At 37.2% G+C, this 22,395-nt stretch overlaps 1 long non-coding RNA gene across 2 annotated transcripts in view; it reads right to left on the minus strand.

The window, feature by feature from the left end:
• LOC102159607 overlaps positions 1-17,665 on the minus strand; it is a 30,656-nt gene extending 12,991 nt beyond the window's left edge. Inside the window, exons 1-2 of one of the 2 annotated variants that reach the window (XR_307914.3) lie at positions 16,036-17,665; positions 9,138-9,336 (exon numbers count right to left, since the gene is read on the minus strand). This is a non-coding gene — a long non-coding RNA (uncharacterized LOC102159607). The other variant, XR_001301305.2, reaches the window with a different exon arrangement.

Below are 22,395 nucleotides of genomic sequence, written 5' to 3' on the forward strand. Positions count from 1 at the left end.
GGGTTGAATCGGAGCTGTAGCTGAAGCCTATGCCACAGCCATAGCAACACCGGATCAGATCCTTAACCAACCAAGCAAGGCCAGAAATTAAACCCGAATCCTCATGGTTACTAGGTGGGTTCGTTATCTCTGAGCCACAGTGGAAACTCAAGTATGTAGCTATGAATATAAGTATTCTAACAAGTTTGAAGTTAACTTCAGCCATCTCATGAATATTCTTTGTAGATAAATATTGATCTTGCTAAGACAACATTAAACTTTTTAACATACAAAAACATCATTTTGCGAAATTCTATCTATCATAGCTTAATGTCCAAAATTTCTTGGTCATATCAAAATTTTCATCAAGACTCTAGATGTAGCTAATTCTGTGGTATTTTTTAATCTCTGCTTTCACCAGCTACAGTAGAAAATGCCCCAAAAGATGAGCATTTTCTTAACTTTTCCTTTAATTTCTAATTCATAGCTTAAAGCACAATGAATAGAAATATATTTACAACTTGCTGAAACATCAACTATGTAAACAAAAAACTCTATAATCAATCAGATGTAGAAGAGGATGAGCATGAAGAAGGAAGTTGAGAAGGAAGGAGAAGAGGTGGAGAGGAGAAAACATGCTATAAAGGTTAAAAATTGGATGGCCTTATATTTCTCTTCTGAAAAACTAAACACAGAGAAAATTCAAGATAAAAAAGTGCAAAGTTAGAAATAAATATGCTACAAAACTCTCATACTTAACCATGTTTGTGCATTCAGATAACAAAAAACTATTTTATATATGCAAAGATATGAAATTATACTTTCCTTCTCTGGGGGGCTTACTGAAGATGTATTTTCAAAGTGATAAATTACAAATAACGAACACCATTAGTAGTTTTTAAAAGCTACTTTTTTTTTTTTTTTTTTTTTTTTGTCTGTCTTTTTAAGGCTGCATCTAGGGCATATGGAAGTTCCCAAGCTAGGGGTCAAATCAGAGCTATAGCTGCGGGCCTAAACCACAACCACAGCAATGTGGGATCTGAGCCACATCTGCAGGCTATACCAGAGCTCACGGCAACACTGGATCCTTAATTAGCCCACTGAGAAAGGCCAAGATGGAAGCTGCTTCCTTATGTATACTAGTTAGGTTTGTTACTGTTGAGCCATGACGGGAACTCTGCTACTCTTTTTAAAGGCTATTATTTTACTAATTTAAAATGCCCCTTCACATCCCCCCAAAATAAGAAAATAATATTATTTTTATTAAATGATTATTTCTGTGCCAGGCACTATGTTTGTACTTTATGTACAGAATCTAATGCTTAAAAGATCCTTGAAAATTAAAATTCAATCCCAATTTAATAAGAACATCAATAATGGAAAAGTCATGGCATAAAACTGGCAATCAGCATAGACAATGTCTTAAGAGTGACTCATAACAAATGATTATAAATTTTTTTTGGCTTCACCCATACTATATGGAAGTCCCTATGCCAGGGACTGGATCTGAGCCGCGGATGCAACCTACACTATGGCTGTGGCAACACCAGATCTTTTAACCTACTGCATCAAGGCAGGGATTGAACCTGCACCTCTACAATGACCTAAGCTGTTACAGTCAGATCCTTAACCCACTGTGCCACAGCAGGAACTCTGTAATTTTTGGATCCAAAAGCAGTATCAGGGGAGTTTCCATCGTGGCTCAGTGGTTAACGAACCTGACTAGGAACCATGAGGTTGCAGGTTCGATCCCTGGCCTTGCTCAGTGGGTTAAGGATCCAGCATTGCCATGAGCTGTGGTGTAGTTTGCAGATGCGGCTTGGATCCCACGGCATGTGCAGGTTCCCAGGCAAGGGTCTAATTGGAGCTCTTTCAGGACTGACAGGCTTTGTTTGCATATGATGCATGTAGAAACATTCTTCACAACCACATAAACAGTGTACACTATAATATTTTTCTTAAACAAGCAGCCCTTTCACTCTTTCATTCCCCTCTCACCTTTTGATGGACATAAGTATCTAGAATAGGCATCAAGAATATTTTATTTCCTATTTAACACTAGCATAAGATAAAAAAAATCATGAGTATAATGATAAAGTACAATTTAGTCTCAGGGTCAGGGAGGGTAGAGTTTGTAGCGAACTGGATTCAAATATTCTATCTAAAGGGAGAAGTCACAGCCTGTTGTTGCAACCAGGATCTGAGACGTATTGTTACCAGATCCCTCACTTCAAAAGAGCTGGAATTCAGGATTTCTAATAAATCTCTTAATTATTACATGTTGGCAACCGAATTAAAACTTAATATCATCTATGACTCGCGGAGGAAAAAAAAGAAAATTTATGAGAGAAATGCGAAGAAACATGCAAAATAGGATGAGAGAAAAATAAATTAGTCAAGAAAGAATTGCAAAGACATAAAAAATGCAATTCAAAACTTCGAATAACTATTTAGATGTAGTAAAGAACAGTACTGTCACCCAGAAAATCTAAGGAAGTGACCAAAATGATTTTGAAAAATTTTCCTAGCATGTAGAACAAAAAGAAAAGGGAAGGACATGACTAGTAAGAAAAAAGAAAAAAAGATGATGGATATGCAGAATAGAGATCAAAGATTTAAACTAAGTTATAGTCTCTGAATGTGACACAATAACAAAAAATATAATTGAAAAGAAATTATAACCACAGACAAAACTGAAGAAAATTCCTAATTTGATAGACCACTTGGGTATCATGGCAGATTATTTTGTAAAAATGTCTCCAAATATTCATCCACTTCAAATCCGCACACTTTGCCACTCCTCTTATCCATAGGTATATTCCATTTCTCCATCACTCAATTTGAGATGTCCCAATAAAAGATGTCTCTGACCAAGAAAAACGTGGTATAAGTGACAATATGATATCCCTGAATCTGAGATGTTTCTGTCCAATAAAATGTGTCTCTGACCAATAAAAATGTGGTATAAGTGAAAATATGCCAGGCCTCAGGAGGTCTTGTGTCCTTCTATTCTCTTCCCTGATTCTCCATCATCACCTTGTGAATAAGCCCAAGCTAGCCAACTGAAAAATGTGCACCAGAGGAAGATTATCCTACCTGAAGCCATCTGTCAGTGAATTCACTAGGTGATTTCCATCACATGAGCAATTCTAAAGAAGAGCAGCCAAGTCTAGCTCCTATCATCAGAAGTACCGAGGAGTTCCCATTGTGGCTCAGTGGGTTATGACCCTGACTAGTATCCATGAGGATGCAGGTTTGATCCCTGGCCTCACTCAGTGGATTAAGGACCCAGGGTTGCCATGAGGTGTGTTGTAGGTCACAGACATGACTTGAATCCTGCATTGCTGTGGGTATGGTGTAGGCCAGCAGCTGCACCTTTAATCTGACCCTAACCTGGGAACTTCCATATGCTGCAGGAACAACCCTAAAAAAATAAAGTAAAAAGCAAAAAAAATTAAAAAAAAAAAGAGAACTACCCAGCTGATCCATAGGCGCCTGAGTAATAATTAAATGCTTATTGTTTTAAATCTCTAAACAGTAGAGCATTTTGTTAATGTAACAATAGCTCACTGAAACAGGCTGTTCCAGATGGACCAATCATCTCCCAAGCACAATGGATCCCGCATTGCTGTGGCACGAGCATAGGCCGGTGGCTACAACTCCTATTAGACCCCTAGCCTGGGAACCTCCATATGCTGTGGGAGTGGCCCTAGAAAAGACACACACAAAAAGCAATATCAATGCTAAAAATGACTATTGCAGAAGATATGGAATCTTCATAATGTTCTGAATCCAAAAGTCTCTATAGTATATTAAAAATACCGGGAAAATAAAGTGTAGGAGGAATAATGACTTGCTAGGTTCCTCATCTTGTGGATTTCTCCTTAATTTGATAGAGAAATATTTATTTTAAAATTCATGATTAATTTAAAACATAATACAGTTTTAAAATTACTAAATAACCACTGAAGGGAAAAAATCCATATTCCAAAAGGCAGAAAACAAAACGATAACAAAATACAAACAACGCACAGGAAAACATATGGAAAAAGTAAAACTAAGCATGGATGGTTTACACTCCTCTATAAAAGTGAAAAAATTTCTAATTGCTTTAAAAATACTTAATCCATAGCTGGGGTATATCTTCAAGCAGAAATTTTGAACATAAAAGCAAATGGTGAGAGATTTCTTAGACAAATATTACTGCAAATATAGTCACAATATTAAATTAAGGTGAATACTTTTATATGTATAATATAAAATAATATAAAAACACCCCCATAAAGTCATAAACATTTATAAAAACATGTTAGAGGATCTTAATATATGAAGAAAAAGCTAGAAATATGAGAAAAATTAATCACATCATAATTTTATAAGAAACTTCATGCCTTGTCTGCCTGTGGGACTATCATGGGGATTTACATTCTGCTAAAAGTAAAGCAGTTTATGAGAAGGTATTTAGAAATAATTTGGACAAAGAATGGAAGTTTCTGAGGGTTGAAAACTATTACTGGAAAAGTTTAAGGGCACAGTACTCTTACATGTATGTCTATAGAAGGCCTTTTAAAGGACAAGGATAGATTCTGACTTACTAGGAGTGGTTTGATAAAGAAATGTAAACTGGGATGGATGTTGTTTCAACTCATCTAACTACCATGGAGATTCTAGAGTGAAAAGAGGAAGGCTGGTCGGTGTCAAAACCCTACGCAGCAAATAACCAAGAAACCAAGAAGAATCCTTGAGAAGAAAGAGTAGGTTCCTAGTGGTGGGAGCAGTGGTGGTTGGTGGGGAAATACGGCCTGGATCCCAGCAGGGAATGGGTCAGGGATGGCATTCAGGTTGTATTTATCCAGGTTAGACCCACACCAGTGCTTCAAAGCCAAAGTCCCAGATTATTGCCCATCTATTTGATTCTGGATAGGGAAGCAACAGCAGCACAGCCAAGAGCAATAAGGAACATTGGGAAGATGCCATAAGCACCTTGCTTAAGGCTCTGAGAGCCACAAGCAGGAAGTCCTGTGCCTGACTGGCCCCTAAACAACCCCACCTCTTGGCTATTAGAAGCAGCTGCCCCAGTAAGAGTAACTCTGAAGTACAAAACAGTTATGCTGACGAGCTTGGCAGCAAGAGGAAGTGGAGGGTGGAGGTGGAGGGAGGAACAAAGAATGGTCCTGAGGTGCTCACCCCTCTCCATACACATGCAGAATGTGTTTTAAGAGCACAAACAAGACCTGGACTTTTGCTTTTTTTTTCTTTTCTTCCCTGAAGCAACATTACCACCCAACATACTTGTTAAGCCAGAGAACAACAGAGGAAAAAAAACCACACTACAAATAGAATGACTTACATGGGGAAATCAACCAATGGAATGTACAGAAGAGAAGTGGTGAGATACTGGAAACATGGCAAATGAACAAGCAGTTTTGGATAGGATCCTCCTGGAAATATTAGGGTGAAATGCATCATTACTGAAGTAGAGACCTCTTTGGATGGGTTGAACAGAATATAAAACTGGAAAACTGGTTATAAAATGGGCAGTTTAGGGAGTTCCCGTCGTGGCGCAGTGGTTAACGGATCCGACTAGGAACCATGAGGTGGGTTCGTCTGCTCATGGGACATGGTTGTGAGTTGTAGTCAACCTCATCCCGTCTCTCGTAGATCACTCGATTCATACTAATCAAGGAAAAAAAAAAAAAAAAAAAAAAAAAAAAAAAAAAAATGGGCAGTTTAAGTGATAAACTCTCTCAGAATATTTCAACAAGGAATAAAATATGTATATGTGTATGTATGTGTGTGTGTTTATGCAGTAAATTCAAAAAGTTGAAAAAATAATGAATCAGAATTTCTGAGTTAAAGAAAGATATATAAGACCTCTAGCTGAATAAATGCCAAAAAGTGTGTCAAAAAAGATAAATAAGAAAAAAAATTTAAATTTAAGAAGTTTAAAACCCCAACTAAGCATATTATAGTGAGATTTGAAACATAAAGAGAACATGCTGAAAACTTCTGGAGATAAAAAGAGAATCTGACTAATGTTTGATTTTTCAACAACAATGCTGGACACAAAAAGTGAATGAAGCAATATCTTTCTGATAAATCTACTAGGAATTCTTTAAATCACTATTTTATTTTATTTTATTTTTTCAATATTCCAGCCATCTCCACAGTCCCTTCACTTGAGACCTGTTGCTAGACTACCTATGCAGCTACCTGTGTATGAATCCACTATGCCACAACCCAACAACGTATTCTCTACATAGCAGCTTAAATGGTATTCTCAACCCTCAAATCTGAGCTTGTTGTCCTCCAATTAAAATGCATCACTTTTAGAGAAATATCTTAATTCCTAACATAGTCTAAGGCACTGCCTGGCCTGGTCAAGCATCTCTGAACACTGCCTGACATGAGAATCCCTCAGGATCTTTGTAGCACTGCATGGGCCTGCTTGGGTCCATGAAGGGTATCTTTGAAGGGTCTGGGGCTGCCCAAGCTTCCCAAGTTATTCTGAAGGCAGACAGTTCAGAAGCCCTGATCTTGCCCTTGTGGCCCCTATAGCTTCACCACTTCCTAGTGCCCCTTCAGTGCTTGTGTGCACAGCTCTCATCTGTGCCTTCAACACGTCATGCTCCTTCTTGCCCCAGCTTTGTACAGGTTGTGTCCCCATTCTGGAACACTCCCATAGTCTTTCACTAGGTTCACTCCTGCTCTGCCTTCAGCTCTAGCTCACTCCTCACTTCCTCAAGTTACCTATTCCCATCATCCTGAGTCTCTTTCATATGTTGTAAAGACTTATAGCAAGAGATATAGTCCTCAACAGCACTTATGACATTGGTCCTAGCTTAATTATTTGTATGTGTCTTTCATAAAATTCCTCCTCTATATTGTGAGCTACATGGATTAAAGAATACACCACTTTTCTTATTTACTATTGCATAGTTTTCAACTAATGCAGTGCAGCCTAACATCTGTTGAATGAATGAGTGAATGAATGAATGATACCTACAAACCTAAAGCCAATAAACATCTTAAATTCACAAATGCCGTGGCTGCAAGTCATATACAAATTTATTTATTTATTTATTTATTTATTTAGTCTTTTGTCTTTTTAGGGCCATGGCATATGGAGGTTCCCAGGCTAGGGGTCTAATCGGAGCTGCTGCTGCCAGCCTACGCCAGAGCCACAGCAACGCCAGATTCAAGCCATGTCTGCGACCTACACCACAGCTCATGGCAATGCCAGATCCTTTACCCACTGAGCAAGGCTAGGGATGGAACCCACAACCTCGTGGCTCCTAGTTGGATTCATTTCTGCTGCACCGCAATGGAACTCCTACAAATTTATTACATTATTTCATGCACATATGATTGTAAAGGTGTGGTAAATCTAGTGGGTAGATGAGCTAATGAATGATATGAGGCTATATTTTGAGTAGCACACATATCATTTCAATGTTGTTGAAAAATTATACAATTACTTTTCCCATGCTTGTTAAAGAAAAAAATAGAAACTTTTTCCTTTTCCAGTGAAAAATCATGATTGCAAAACTAACGATCTGTGAACTCATAGCTAGAAACACATCTATAATAGAAAATATTTCCATGTTATTGAGACACTTTATTATTTTTCCTATTGTGATTTTTCTAAAATTGCTTTGACACAAAAACGCCATTTTAAGATCATTTAAAAAGAAGAATAAAGAATGCTAATTCATTTGTAAAGGGAAAATTAAGTGAACAATCTATTCATTAAATGTTTTCAAGGGTGATAATTAAGAAATAAAGAATACAGGTTATCAAAATGAAGCATCAACTTCTCCATATCCAGGGAATTAAAATCAAACAAAAAAATCCACAATTTAATCACCACCACACTTAGAAAAGTAAAGACAACTGATAGCCTGTTTGAATGGCATCTGCCTTAGATTGGAAGTGTCATTAATGACAGGAGACCATAAGGGTAACAAGGAGGACCAACTTGAGCAACCAAGAGAAGAATGGTATTTAGTGGCACACATTTTATCAAAGAAAATCAAGAAAAGTGGATCCATAATATTATATTATGCAGTCTTTTCTCTGTTGCTTTTCTTGCTTAGTAATATTCATGGAAAACCCTCTGAGTCAAATGCTACAGCTCTACTTATCTTTCTAATGACATACACCATTTCAAAATATGATATATAATAATTTACCTAATTTTCCAGTGTTGAAAAAACACAAATGTTTTATTTTTCCTCCTCTCAAGTGAACATACATATATATATTTATTGCATATTGCATATACATACATAAAATACATATTCAAACATAGCTACCTATAGACTCTATGTTCTTATAGATGGTTTCTCTCTTCCTAGGAGAAGGATTCTCAGAACTGGGTTGCTGATTTAAAGGGTATGTGTACCGTATTTTAATAGGTGGGCCAGGTTCCTTTCAAATTGATGTTAACAATCCTATTGTCAAAACAATGCATGAAAATACCTTCTCTTAACATCCTCCTTAATAATAGGAATCTTAACTCAAAAAATTGTGGAGTTTTCATTTTGGCTCAGTGGAAATGAACCCAACTAGTATCCATGAGGACGTGGTTTCCATCTCTGGCCTCGATCAGTGGGTTAAAGATCTGGTGTTGCCACGAGCTGTGGTGCAGGTTGAAGACACAGCTTGGACCCCACATTACTGTGGCTGCTGCTGTGGCTGTGGCTGTGGTATAGGCTGGCAGCTACAGTTCTGATTTGACCCCTAGCCTGGGAACTTCCATATGCCATGGATGCATACCTAAAAAGCAAAAAAAAAAAAAAAAATTGTTATAGTCTAATAGATGCAAAGTATAGTTTATTGTTACTTTAATTTGTATTTTCCAGGACACTCTGAGTTGGAATATCTTGTAAATGTTCTTTCATTTAAGACCTATGTTTTGAATGCCTACTATATTCCTATGTGCTACTTCTACAACAGGGAACGCAGCACATCATATATACATGTGACCTATATAGTGAGTACGAAATTTTGTTCAAATGAGGGTTACATACATTCATAATCATCATAAGTTGTTAATGAAGGGAAGAGTAGTTTAGAAAATATTCATCATCTTTTAGAAGTTCACATAGACAGGTTAATCATTGCACATATTTTGTGATGAAAATAAAATTTCTTACCTGCAAGATTTGAGAGATCTTTAGGTGGAGTTGCAGATTGTCAGCCTATTTGAATCTAGTAGTGTTTAGAAGTGTAGGAGACATGAATTTTATTTCAGTGGTAGGAATGGGGATGGGGCAGTAACTATACTGCCTTCCCTTACATGGGGAGGTCATAATCCAAGTCACGAAAGTAAGTTAGTGGGAACAGGTGCCAAAACTGTAAAACAAAACAAAACAAACACATACACACATTAAAAAACAACAACTACAAAAACCTTAAAAGGTATGTGCGTGTATTATGGGAGTTGGGGAAACACAGGACTGCCTCTTAAGGATCTTGAATATAAACTTCATGGAACGTTTAGAACAGTAAGGGGGAGTTCCCATTGTGGCTTAGCAGCTTAAAAACCCAATTTAGTGTCTGTGAGGATGTGGGTTCGATCCCTGGCTCACTCAGCAGGTTAAGGATCCAGCGTTGCTGCAAGCTGCAGTGTAGGTCACAAATACAGCTTGGATCCAGTGTTGCTGTGGCTGTAGCCCAGAAACTTCCGTATGCTGCAGATGTGGCCGTAAAAGGAAAAATAACAACAATATAATGGGTGTAAGAAGAAGAGGAAGAAGAGCAAGCAGAGTAAACTGAATGGGATGAAGGGATTTTGGCAACCAACAAAAAACAGCATCACTATCAGTATCAGAAGTAAATAAGGTGGAGTTGGTCTAAGACAGTGAGGAGCTCCTATGCCTAACATAGAGAACACAGGAAGCAGGGCCTCACAGACCCTGGATTTGCCAGCAATTTGATCTTGGATTTCCCAGACTCCAGAACTGGGAGACAGAAATATTTGCCCTTAAAGACACCCAGTCTATGGTAGTTTGTTATAGCAGCCTGAGCAGACTAAAACACTAGGTTAGTCAATACATAAAAACAACAATAATCACCTCTCCAGCATCTTCACTGAGAGAGGGGTCAACAGTGTAGAATCCTCTCACTGAGAAAGGGGTCTTAGAGAAGAGAGCCCCTTGAGTGCCCTTGAGCGTTGACAATTCTTGGGTCCTGCATTTTGCAACATTACTATGTTTTTTCTGTCTGAAAAGTATATGTAGATTAGGTTAATTAGTTAATATCACAAATGGTTAATTAATCCACTTCCTTAGAAACAAAAGCAACTCTTTTTTTTAAGTCTGGGCAACTTCCTGCTTTGTCTCAGAGAAAAGAGTAATGTAAATAAGCCATTTTAGAGAAGGCTATGAAAGATTGAGGATGCCATGACTTGTCTTTTCACATTTTAGTGAAACTTAAGGCAGCTTTCCTTTCTATGCTCCTATATGAAACTGCCAAGTTAAATACTATATGACTATAAAATTTTCCAAGTAATTTAAACAAATAAAGCTGGTGTCTCACATGAGACTTGGAAAGTGAATACTATGTTCTTAGAAGAAACATCCAAACTACACTGAAGACATAAGGATTGAAAGTACATTTAGAAAGAAAGTAAACATTCACGAATAAAACTAATTAATCATTTCTTATATTCAAAAAGGTCAAAAACCAGAGAGTATAAAACAACTATATATATGCTATATATTGGACCTTATTCCTCCTGGTAAAGTTTGGTACAGTTTCAACCTTGATTTAAAATTTAAGGATTTTGTTTTCAATCCCTAAAGGCTACTGGATGGAGGAAGTAGAGGAAATAATGTTTCAATATACCATGACATTTTCTTTTGTGTGTGCAATAATTAGAAATCACCTGAATGCCTCTAAATGAGTGAAGAGAAAAAAAATTCACAAAAAAATAATGTAAACGTATTTATAGCACTTTTTGTTCTTTGTGAATTTGACAAGGTAACTGATCTGCCTGACATTTAAAAAAGATACCGCAGTGTTCCAATAAAGCCTAAAAAAAATGAACTTTTATGGAAGCTTTCCTAATTTGCAAACTAGTTCGATTCTGTGGGCTGTGTATTAATTCATTGAATATACATCAAGTGCCTATTGTGTACCATTTATGTTAAAGGCATTGAGAGCTATAATGAGGTAACTACACATAAAACCATTCACCAAATTGTAAAAATGAAAATCTGAAACCACCAAGTGCTGTGAGAATGTAGAACAGAGGAATTTATATACACTGCTGGAAGAGTACACTGGTACTCTATCCTCATTATTCATGGATTCTGTATTTGCGAATTTGCTTACTCATTAAAATTTATTTGTGGCCCCCAAATCCATACTTGTGGTGCTTTTGTAGTCATGCGTGGACAATGTACAGAAGAGTAAAAACCATGAATTCCCTAATGAGCATATCCCAGCTGACACTGAACAGGGTGACACTCTGCCTTCTCCTCTCAGCTCCTCTCACTGTAAACAAGTGTTCTTTTTACAGTCTATTTAATGCCAGATTTTTTGCCTCTTTATGTCCCTTTTTGATGATTTTGGTGTTTAACATGGCCCTTAAAGATAATGGTGAAATGCTGCCTACTGTTCTTAAGTGCAAAAATGCTGTGATGGGTCTTACGGAGAAAATATGTGCATTATATAAGCTTGCTGTTGGCCACGGGTTAAATATTAAGGAACAAACCGTATATATTAAATAAGGTATCTTTAAACAGAAACCTACATAAAATAGGGTTATGTGTTGATTGGTTAAAGAAACTGTTGTGACCAGAGGCTCACAGGAACCTAACCCTATTAAGGAGCAATGGTTCAGTATTTGCTGATTCAGTGTTTGTAGCAACTTTACAGAACATAACTAAAATAAGAATCTGCTGTGGTTCCTCATTCCTACATATTTTACCACTCAATTGGCAATGCCTATTTCTGCAAGAGAAGTAAAGCTGATCATTTCCCTTAATTACAACAAAATATACTCTCCAAAGACAGTGTGTTTCTTGCCATTACTTTCCTCAAAACCAGCCCCTTGCAGTCTGAAAATTCACAGACACTCTGATACTTAGCCTTCATTTTTGAAGGAGAGGGAGGCACCTCTAACTTGAGATTAGAGAAGAAAGAGGAATCAAAGGAACAAAAGGCTGTACAGCCTAACTGGCCTAACAGGACCATTCTAGTTCTGGTCAGTGAAAAGATGCTCCTGTTTCTGTTCTTTGGCTTTCTTTTCTTCTCATTGGCACACAAACTCCAAGTCTCCATAGCACCATTCTCTATGATACACTCCATGACTCTAACTTTCCATATTCAAGATTAAGAAGAGTAACTTGGAGGGGGAGGTAGTGAGATATTTTAGCTGCCAATTGGAACTGAGGATAAAAACCAGAGTCCATCGCCTAGTTGAAAATAATAATAGTACCTAATACATACTGATTTTTTCCTATTAAACCTCTTAAAGATACTATTTATTTAATCCTCATATTAACTCTAAGGACAGATACTAACAGTATCATATTTTAGAGGTGAAGAAAATGAGTTGAGTGAATGTTCAAGGTCACATAACTAGGGTGGTAGGACTTGGATTTGAATCTAGTCAGTCTAGTTTCTCTAAAACCACTCGTTTGTTTCCTCTCAAAGGATTATGAATTTCCTAGTCGAACATTAGATTTGAAACTCCTTTGACAGAAATACTCATCTGAGTCCCATGCAGCAGAGCTGAGCAAAGCAAAAAAGAACAGAACTCAGCTACTTTCCTGCTTTCTCTCATCACATGGGTATGAGCTTTTTTTTCATCTTAGAGGAGTATCTAAGTTAATTTTCAAATTACATAAAGGAACTGGAATTATTTTTCTCATTTTCAGAAACCCACCAAATGGGTGAAATTGAACCATGTGTCTCCCGTTGAGTAGAATGACTTGGACACACCTTGACACACAGGCAAAGTGGGTGAGGGGTGGGGAACGCTAGCATCTTTCTAAAACTGCATTTGTTGCTCATAAGCATGAGATCAGAGGAGGAAGTGAGTCTCCCACTGGTCACTTATGAAGAAGGGGCTTGCACTTCTATTTTCCTTGGTCTTGATTCCTTGGAGCAGCTAAGTGTTCACACTGGTCGCATTTCAGCCTGGAATTAACCTTCCTTCTCTCTTTGGAGCTTTTGGGACAGTCTCAAACTTATGCCTAGCAGGAACCTCTACTGCTCTGAACAGCTTGATCACAGAGGTGGACACATACTGGTTGTCTTGGATGCCCAGCTCTAAAAGAACAGGAACTCTGTCAAGGTGGGGTGTTAAGCATACCTAAAAGTAAGTGGGTATGTTGTTGGTTTCATGCAAAAGGGTGGCCTAGGAAGATTTAAGTAACTTGGAATACACTATCAGGTTAAGAATAATAAATTACTATGTTTTTAATTATTCAGGACATTGTTCTGTCACATGTAATCCTGTACACAAGTTCATGTTCTCTGATAACATGTAGTGCCACACATATGCACATACACACACCATACAGATCCACTGCAACAAATTTACTAAAACCCTCTGCGTTTGTAGGAACAAATAATTTATTACTGACTTCTTTTTTCAACTAGATATTGGAAACAGACTGGATATATTAGCCACCAGATATTAGCCTCTTCTAAGTGAGACATTATCGAGATATTTCTAAACCACTTTTTACAAGGGACTCTGACAGATAAGACCAGTTGTAGCATGCGTGATGTTTTGAAATGAGAGAACTAAAATGGAAAAGAGTTAATGAAATACAAATGGAAACTGTAGTTTATCCAGATGGAAATGGGCTATAAAACTGCTTTTTATAGGAGTTGGTTTTTTAGAGAGTCCTAGAAACTCACCTCTGCTAGTCAGGGATGCTGCACATTGGACAAACTAGAAGGGTTCTACAACAGCATCTCTAGGAGTCTTGGACATCGGTTCTTTGTGAAAATAATCAAGGGTTTGTTGAGAGTTACTCAAGCCAAGCTTTGAACTAGGAGCTGTTTGAATTTTACACTGGCTGGACAGAGACACATGGGCATCTCAGACAGACTAATACTGTGTCCAACTTCAAACAGATATTTTTAACATGTTCACTCAATATTTGATTTGGAGTCAAAGCATGAGGGCAGAGCAAGGAAGGAAAACCATGAGCAGTACCTTCTCTGTTGTCTCTACAATTTATCTTTGGCTCCACATTTACATAGCTCATTTCACAAAACTAGCCCCTCACGAAGAACGTTTTCAGAGCATTTATCATTACTGGGGCATGCTCACTGGCGTTTCACTTACACACGAAAGCTCAAAGTGGCTACTATTTGTTACTAATTACAGAGGTTGCAGAAGTCCCTGCTACTAATTACAGAAGTTTCTCTGGAGTTGAGAGACATTTCCAAAAATCCTGCTCACATACAAGACCTGATCTCCTTCCTTTGTGAGCTCTCTGACCAGCATTCCACCTTATTACCTGTTAAGTTAATCTTAATTACCATGATTGAAAATACCACTCAATGCACTGGTGTCAACCTCCACTTGCTCCTCCATGGGCCAGAGGAGTAGGCTGGTGACAACATTCCCGTGTTCCCTTGTTTCCCTTGTTGCTGATTCTCTTCTGTGAGACCTATAGGTCTGCAGTTTTTCACTGTGTGATGAGCTGTTTCTACCTTCAGGTCCCTGGAGATAATATTTACACAATCCTTAATCTTTGCATCTGCAAGTGCTCAAATCTCACTGTAAGTGCCCTCTTTTGGGAGGCTTCATTTCTTTCCATCATGCTTATACAAAATATGGACTTCCTGGATTTTTTGCTGTTGTTGATATTTGGGAAAGTTCTGGTTGTTTTACTTGGTCCAGCAGATATTTCTCTTACCTACATTTTCCTTCTCTCTACCAGCTATATTCTCTGTCCTCTATGCAGTTGATGGAAGGGGTATACATAAATCCATATTTATAAAAGGTTTTCCTCAGCCAACTTTCTGTGAACTCAGTGACAAAAAGCTTCAGCTGAGAGGAAGGACAGGACTTTTTTTTCTTTCTGATTTTGAGTCTGTAATTGCAACAGATACTCCTGAAACAGAAATCATTGGTTCTGAAATTTCTACATATCAAGTATTCTTTGCTAAGTTCCATGCCTTCTATAAATTCCCTTGGCTGTTAGAGAACTACATTGGTATCTAATTTTTATGAGAAGCATTTAAAGGCAACTGACTGATTCCCTGAGCAGTAAAGTATAACTCTGAAATTGAGATCTTGGCAAACCATCCCTTGCAAAGTTTAAGGAAGTTGGAATTGATCGTGCTTTAGCTCACAGCCCCCACTGGGGAGTTCTGACAGGTTGCAGATCCCAGCTGATTTCTGGGAAGGGGCTTTTGAGTCTTCTCCTCCTTTTACAGAAAACAGCTCAGCAAAGCAGCAGTTCACATAAATGAATGTGTTCAGTAGACTCCAGTGCCATTAGGCTGGGAGCTATGATAGGACGAGAAAGAAAAAAGAAAAGCATAGGAACTCATATTTACTGCATTCCTATTCTCCATATTGGACTTGAATTAAGATTTTTAAAGATTTTTAGACTCAAATTAATAATTTCAGAAAACTTTTCAACTAGTTTGAATTTCATTAAGAGGAATTAGTTTAAGAGAAACAGATCCATGAACTTTTAACCAATGAAGAAACTTTCCTCAACAAAACTATTATCCCAAACTTTGTGAACAACCATGGTTTGCTATACCAAATTAATAGTTTTCTATATAATTTATGTGCTAATTTCAATTTCAATTTCACTGTCAATCCCATCTGTTATTGCTTCAATCCTGAATTAATGAGGCAAGTTAGAGCTGGAAAATGTCACATCATCTGAGGGCATTGTTCTTCTCTAAGGTCATATAAAATGAAAGAGTACTTTTGTCATAATTCAACAACCCATCCCATTTTATAGAGTCATAACACTTTAGAGCTGGAAGGTTTGTAAAATATCATCAAGTCCAGATTTATAGATAAGGAAACTGAGGTCCAAAGAGGTAAAGTGATTCACTCACGTTTTCGTAGCCATTGTTCCTTATGCACTGCTTCTAGCCTTACAAGGTGTAGATGTAACCTTTAATTCATCTGAATGCCACCTTCTACTACTCTTCTCAGGTAGATTTAGGGACTCATCACCTTTCAAATGCTCCAGTTGGAGTAAAGAGAGACTTTAGTTACTTTACTTCCTCTTCTTGACACTTAAGGGATTCCGTTTGATCAGGGCTTGCTATGTGCCAGGGATTGTGTTAATGCTTTTAAATGCATTGTCGCATTTACTGACTACAGATAGGGAAACTGAGGTTTTGAAGGTCAGCTGCCTGCCCGAAATAGCACAGCTGTTCAGGTGGAAAGGCAGAGTTTGGAGACTTGAGGATTATGTTCTTAGCTACTGTGCAATGCTGCCTCTTCTATTGTGCTGACCTGCACTAGAAACTTCAGCATTCACTTCTGAGCTCACAACACCTCCCACATCCAGTACCTTTGTTTTATTAAAGAATTCCTGCAAACAAGCCTCTGAGCTAGAAACTCCCCTAGAGTTCCAAGAAGTAGGATTCATTATCTCTTTCAATTGCCCTTCTGAATTCTTGCCTAGCAAATGTGTTTCACTTCCTAGCAAGAATTCTGGCTTAGCCTTTTTTTTCCCCCTCTGCCTGCCTTCCCCAAACCTACAACCTAAAGGCCAGTACACTGCTGCTCTGACCAGGCCCCAAGCAGAGCTAATGTCTGGGAACATTCACTTATCGATAATTCAGAAAGCAAAGGAAACTCTGAAGGAAATGGGAATCAAGATGGACAGGAGCCAGGTCACCAGCACTGTGCATGTCATGTTTGGAATTTGGATCGGATCTTCTGGGTGATAGGAAACAGCTGAAGGTTTGCCAGCAGAGAGTGATAGGTCTGAGCTTTCAGAATTCTCAGAGGCAAAAAGAGCTCTTTAGAACTGTGGAGAAAAAAAATGAGGCAGAATGAACCTCTCTCCTGCTTTGCCTCTCTGTCCAACTGATGGACATATGGGTTCTTCCTTACTTCTAAGATTTGCATACACTCTTTGCGTGGTTATATGCTTTCATTTCTCACTCATACCCAGGAGTGAGATTCCTGAACTATATGGTATGCATATATTTAACTGTATAAGAAATTGCCAAACTGTTTTCCAAGTGGTTGTACCATTTTATAATCTCACCAGCAACATATGAAAGTTCCAGTTACTCCACATCATTGTCAGCACTTGGTAATGTCAATTTGCTTAATTTAGCCAATCTAGTGGATATTATTAAATGGAGTTACTAAATAGTAACTCATTTTACTAAATAGTAACTCCATTTAGTTTTAACTTGTATTTCCTTAATGGCTACTAATATTAAGAACTCTTCATGTAGTAATCAATATCCTTCTGTGGCACCAAATCTTTCCCTCATTTTTAATGGCATCATATTCTTATTATTGATTTCTGAATTTTAAAACTTGCCCTAAATAACATACACATATTCTTAAATATGTATTTGCAAATATTTTATACCAGTCTTGCCTTCTCAGTTTCCCTTACAATGACTTTCAAAGAGCAGAAGTTTGGAGTTCCGTCACGGAGCAGTGGTTGCAGGTTCGATCCCTGCCCTTGCTCAGTGGGTTACATCCGGCGTTGCCATGAGCTGTGGTGTAGGTTGCAGACACGGCTCGGATCCAGCGTTGCTGTGGCTTTGGCATAGGCCAGTGGCTGCAGCTCCGATTCAACCCCTAGCCTGGGAACCTCCATATGCCATGGGAGCGGCCCAAGAAATGGCAAAAAGACAAAAAAAAAAAAAAAAAAAGAGCAGAAGTTTAATTTTGACACAATTTATCTTTTATCTTTAGTAGTTCATGCTTTTGGTCCTAAGAAATGTTTGCCTAACCCAACGTCACAACAATTTTCTCCAATGTTTTCTTCAGAAAGTTCTATAATTTTAGTTCTTATATTGAGGTATATGATACATTTTATATTTATTTTCATGTGTGGTGCTATATAAGAGGAGGGAATCATTATTTTGCATGCGAATGTCCTATCATTCCAACACCTTTTATTGGATAGACTATTCTTTTCCCAACTGAATTACCTGGACCCTCTGTCTCAAATCAGTTGACCACACATTTCTTAGGTATTTCTGGATTTATTATCCTATTACATTCTGTTACATTGATCTATATTTTTATCTTTAGCTGCTATTTCCTCACAGGTTTATCTTTTATCTAACACATGGACTATTTTTTGTTTTTGCTTTTGAGTACATTTCCACGCGGAAGAGGTAATATAGTGGGCCTGACACTGCTGTCTTTAGAAAAACGAGCTTGCAAGGTTGGCCCTTGGCTGGCTTCTGGGAGCTTGTATTTCAAGACTGTTCCCACCATTCCTAACTCATAAGAGTGATTCACTGTGTCTAAAATGTACAAACAATACAGTTATGTTGAATATTCAATTTCCTTTTGAAAGTCTGAAATTTTGGTATGTGCCAGGTGGTCAGTGCCTACTTATCCAATCCTCAGTGAAAATCTTGGACACTCAAGAATGAATTTCCCCAGTAGACAGTTCACACATGCTGTCACAATACGTTACTGAAGGAATTAAGCATACCCTGGGGGATACCTCAGGAAAGGACTCTTTGAGTTTATGCCTGTTCTTCCTAGGACAGAAACCTAGCTTAACTGCATTTACATCTGCCCACGGTGTCTTATACATAGTATATATCTAATAGATATTTTCTTGTTTGTTTATTTGAAATAAAGGAAGTAGAGAGATATAAACCAGAGAGTTTTATCAGGCCCTCAGTTAGAAAAAAATAATTAAATCTAGAGAAGTATATCTGTGAACTATAGAGGAAATTATTAAATCATTACTGCTTTGTAATTATTTAGGGGGAAAAAAACTGCATTTGCATCGTATGAAGAGTTCATTTTCCCAGGAGCTGAAGAGGCAAGCAGCAATAAACTAAGCTTCTAACTCACCCATGATGGCCCCACAAAAAATAAGTTAGCAACCATGGGGACACCAATCCATAACAATTCCTGCTTGGTGGTTTGGAAATGTGCCCATCTTCCAGGGGAACTAATACATTTGGAAAGTAAATGGCACTGCTCCCCTCTGGGCTCACTCCAAGTTTTTCCCACTTCATCCAACCAGTTAGTACATGGAACTAACCCAGAATAATTTCACTTTAAGAGATGAGGTTTCTAAAAATTAGCTCAAAGAACAAGCTAGACATTTTGCCCAGTTTGCAAAACCATAACCCTGATGTATATGTTCTTAAAATGGAGGTGAGACAAAGCCAGTTCACTTAGAGAAGACAGTCCATTGTTAACCTCATCTCAAGGCTACTTCAACAAAAATTCTTACAGTAATGGACAAATGAGGAAAAGTCAGAAGAAAAACATCCTGCTGACTGCATAGCTAATGGAAGTGTGTGTGATCAGAGAATAAACAAGTCGCTCTATATTTGGAACTTGCCAGATACTAATAATCATTTGTTAAGAATTGTATGTGTATGTCAGGAAAAATCCAAAATATTCTCTCTTGGCTATTCTTCCCTTCCTTTTCCTCTCTCTATTGGTTTTTCTGAAAATTTCTGTTTATTTACATCCATTAAGATAGCCCCGTGACCTGATCTAGAAACCTCAATGTGTTTCTCATAAATCATTATGAACTTATGTTTTCCAAACACGGAAGCTGCATTTGCCACAAGAAAACAAACAGATCCTAGGAGATTAGAGATCAGTGCAGAATACAGAAAATTTGCATTTTAAGCATAGGAAGAAAAGTTCTTTCAAATGTATATACATTTCCACAGAACTAGAAAATTTTTAAATTTTTTGTTTTAAGTTAAAACTTTGTAGTCACAGTGAACCCACAATGTAGAATAAAAGGTAGTTTAAAAAACCTTAACAGAACTAAGAATTTTTTAGCTAAAGATATTTCAATTAAAAAAATATGGGAAAAATTTGAGTAAATATTGATTTTAAGGTAGAAATAATATATTTGGCTGAAACATATTTTTAAGTTAAATGCAGGAAAACTTTGAATTCTAAATCTGCTGCACCAACTGGCATAGAGTTTAGTTAAAAAATAGTTTTGTGTCTGAGTAGCAGTTCTACTCCGAGTTTTCCTGGAAGCCCTGTTCAGCATCTCTCTTACATTCCGAATAACTGCAGATGTTGTTATTCACATTTGAGTTGGTAAATGTTTCCTATCCTGAAGGATTTCATTAAAATGCTTTGATTTTTTTAAAAGAAATTTGTGCATTATGGAAGCATGGCTACATTAAGAATAACTGGAATAAAATGAAATCTTTAACTATTTGTACTTAGAAATTAACTTAAGTCCTCCTGGATATAAGGAACTGGCTCTAGCTACAGAACATTTTTACATAAATGTTGGCAAAGATGAGTTGCATACAAAATTCACTTTTATATGGAGCAGGAGGAAACTCCTTTTTGTGCATAACTAATAATCAATATCCTAGAAATGTGAATAAAATTGAAACTACATTTTTTAAAGCCATGCTATTTTAGGGCTTCTCTTATTAAATTCTTTCATGGCACAGTTAAAGCATCACCTTGAAAAATTACATCATCAATAATACTATTTGCACTAAATAGTTTTCATGAAAACTACTGAATTTATTCCTTCAGTGTCAGCTTTTCCTTCTCTACAAATTACTCTGCTATAAATCTGGTGTATTGGAGACTTCTGAGTTGTAAAATGCTAAGAGTCTTTCTTACTTTTTCAAGTAAATATAATGATAATCACTCTGTCTACGCATTTAAAACTTTTCATTATGCAGTGTCTGAATCTATGTATAGTGCATCCTGCTTGCCCATTTGTAGCTTCTATAAGATACACAGGCCTGTGCAGGATTTCTCAGGATCCAGGGCCCCTGAGCTTAGGACTCCCACCAAATTAGGTCAAATGCCACTAGACTCTAGCGAGTCTGTGTACTAATGGGCCTTCGGAGAGCATTAAAATTCCAACAGCAAGAAGGTTGTGTTCATTTTAGTGTTAATGATTCTCCCTCCCAGCCTTGTTTTATTTGAATGAGCTGAATTACACAGAAGCCCATCACAGACACGAAGTTGTTGTCTTTCAGTGGATTATTTGCTATCTTAGGAAGTGCAGAGAAAAAAGATGACAGAGGGAAGGATGGTGATGCTGTTAATGGAGGTGGACCAAGAAAGTGTTTCTGCATAACTAAGTAGCCATTTCTTCATGGGAGAGTTCAGAGTTGACCTCAAAGGAAAGGTGGCTATCTTACATCTAGACTGAAGTGTCCTGATATTCAAAACAGAAACTCAAATGGTGGCTGTTACTGATGTTGTGAATTTTAAACAAGGCAGTAATGTGAAGTTGTGTCAACTAGTATTGGGTTGTTAGTTCCTTTTTTATTTATCAAAATAAAAATCGATTTTTTTAATTATTAAAGCAATCTATATTTCCTGAAAAAATTCAATTTAAATAAAAAACAAAAAATTACCTATAATATCGCTAACCAAAAAGAAGCATTAAGAACAGAATCACTATATTTTTGTCATTTTTTTATGTGTGCCTGGGCACACATATTTAGAAAAATAGGACAGGACTGTGCATATGGTTTTTAATCTAACAGTTCTTCATTAATGACAGTAACATAGTATGGCCTTTCTATAATATATATATAACAAATTTATATATAATATCGAGATGATTAATGTTTACATAATAATTTAATTAATATTATTAATAATTAAGCCAATATTAATAATGGTAATTTGTTAAATTATATTTAATATATAATAACTATATAGAATGGTTTTTATATTAGTATGAACATACTAATATTTATTAAATCTCCCAGTGATATGCATTTATTATTTCCTTTTTTTTTTTGGTTACCCCATGGCATATGGAGCTCCAGAGCCAGGTATCAGATCTGAGGCACAGCGTGAAGTAAGCCGCAGCTGTGGCAACAGCAACACCAGATTCTTAACCCAGTGGGCCAAGCCAGGGGTGGAACCCACATCCCAGTGCTCCTAGGACTCTGCCAATTCCATTTTGCCACAGTGGGAGTGCCCATCACTTCCAATTTTTAATTTGGAAATTAGTTTTGCAGGGAACATTTTAGTGTGATTTGCTTTGTGTATTAGTCCTGTTATCTCTCTAGAAGAAATTCCTAGGAGTGGAATTCTGGGTTCAAATGGCATGCACATTTTTAAGATATTTGATAAATGTTGCCAAATCATCTCCCAATAAAGTTGCAATAATTTTTATTTGCACAAGCAGTTTAGAAGACTGCTTGTTTTTCTGTTTCTTCTTGTTAGCTGGGAATGTCATTAGTTTTCCTCATTTTTAAAAAATCAGTGCCTATACTTGAACG

This window comes from Sus scrofa, chromosome 15, assembly GCF_000003025.6.
Source record: "Sus scrofa isolate TJ Tabasco breed Duroc chromosome 15, Sscrofa11.1, whole genome shotgun sequence".
Classification (NCBI taxonomy): Eukaryota; Metazoa; Chordata; class Mammalia; order Artiodactyla; family Suidae; genus Sus; species Sus scrofa.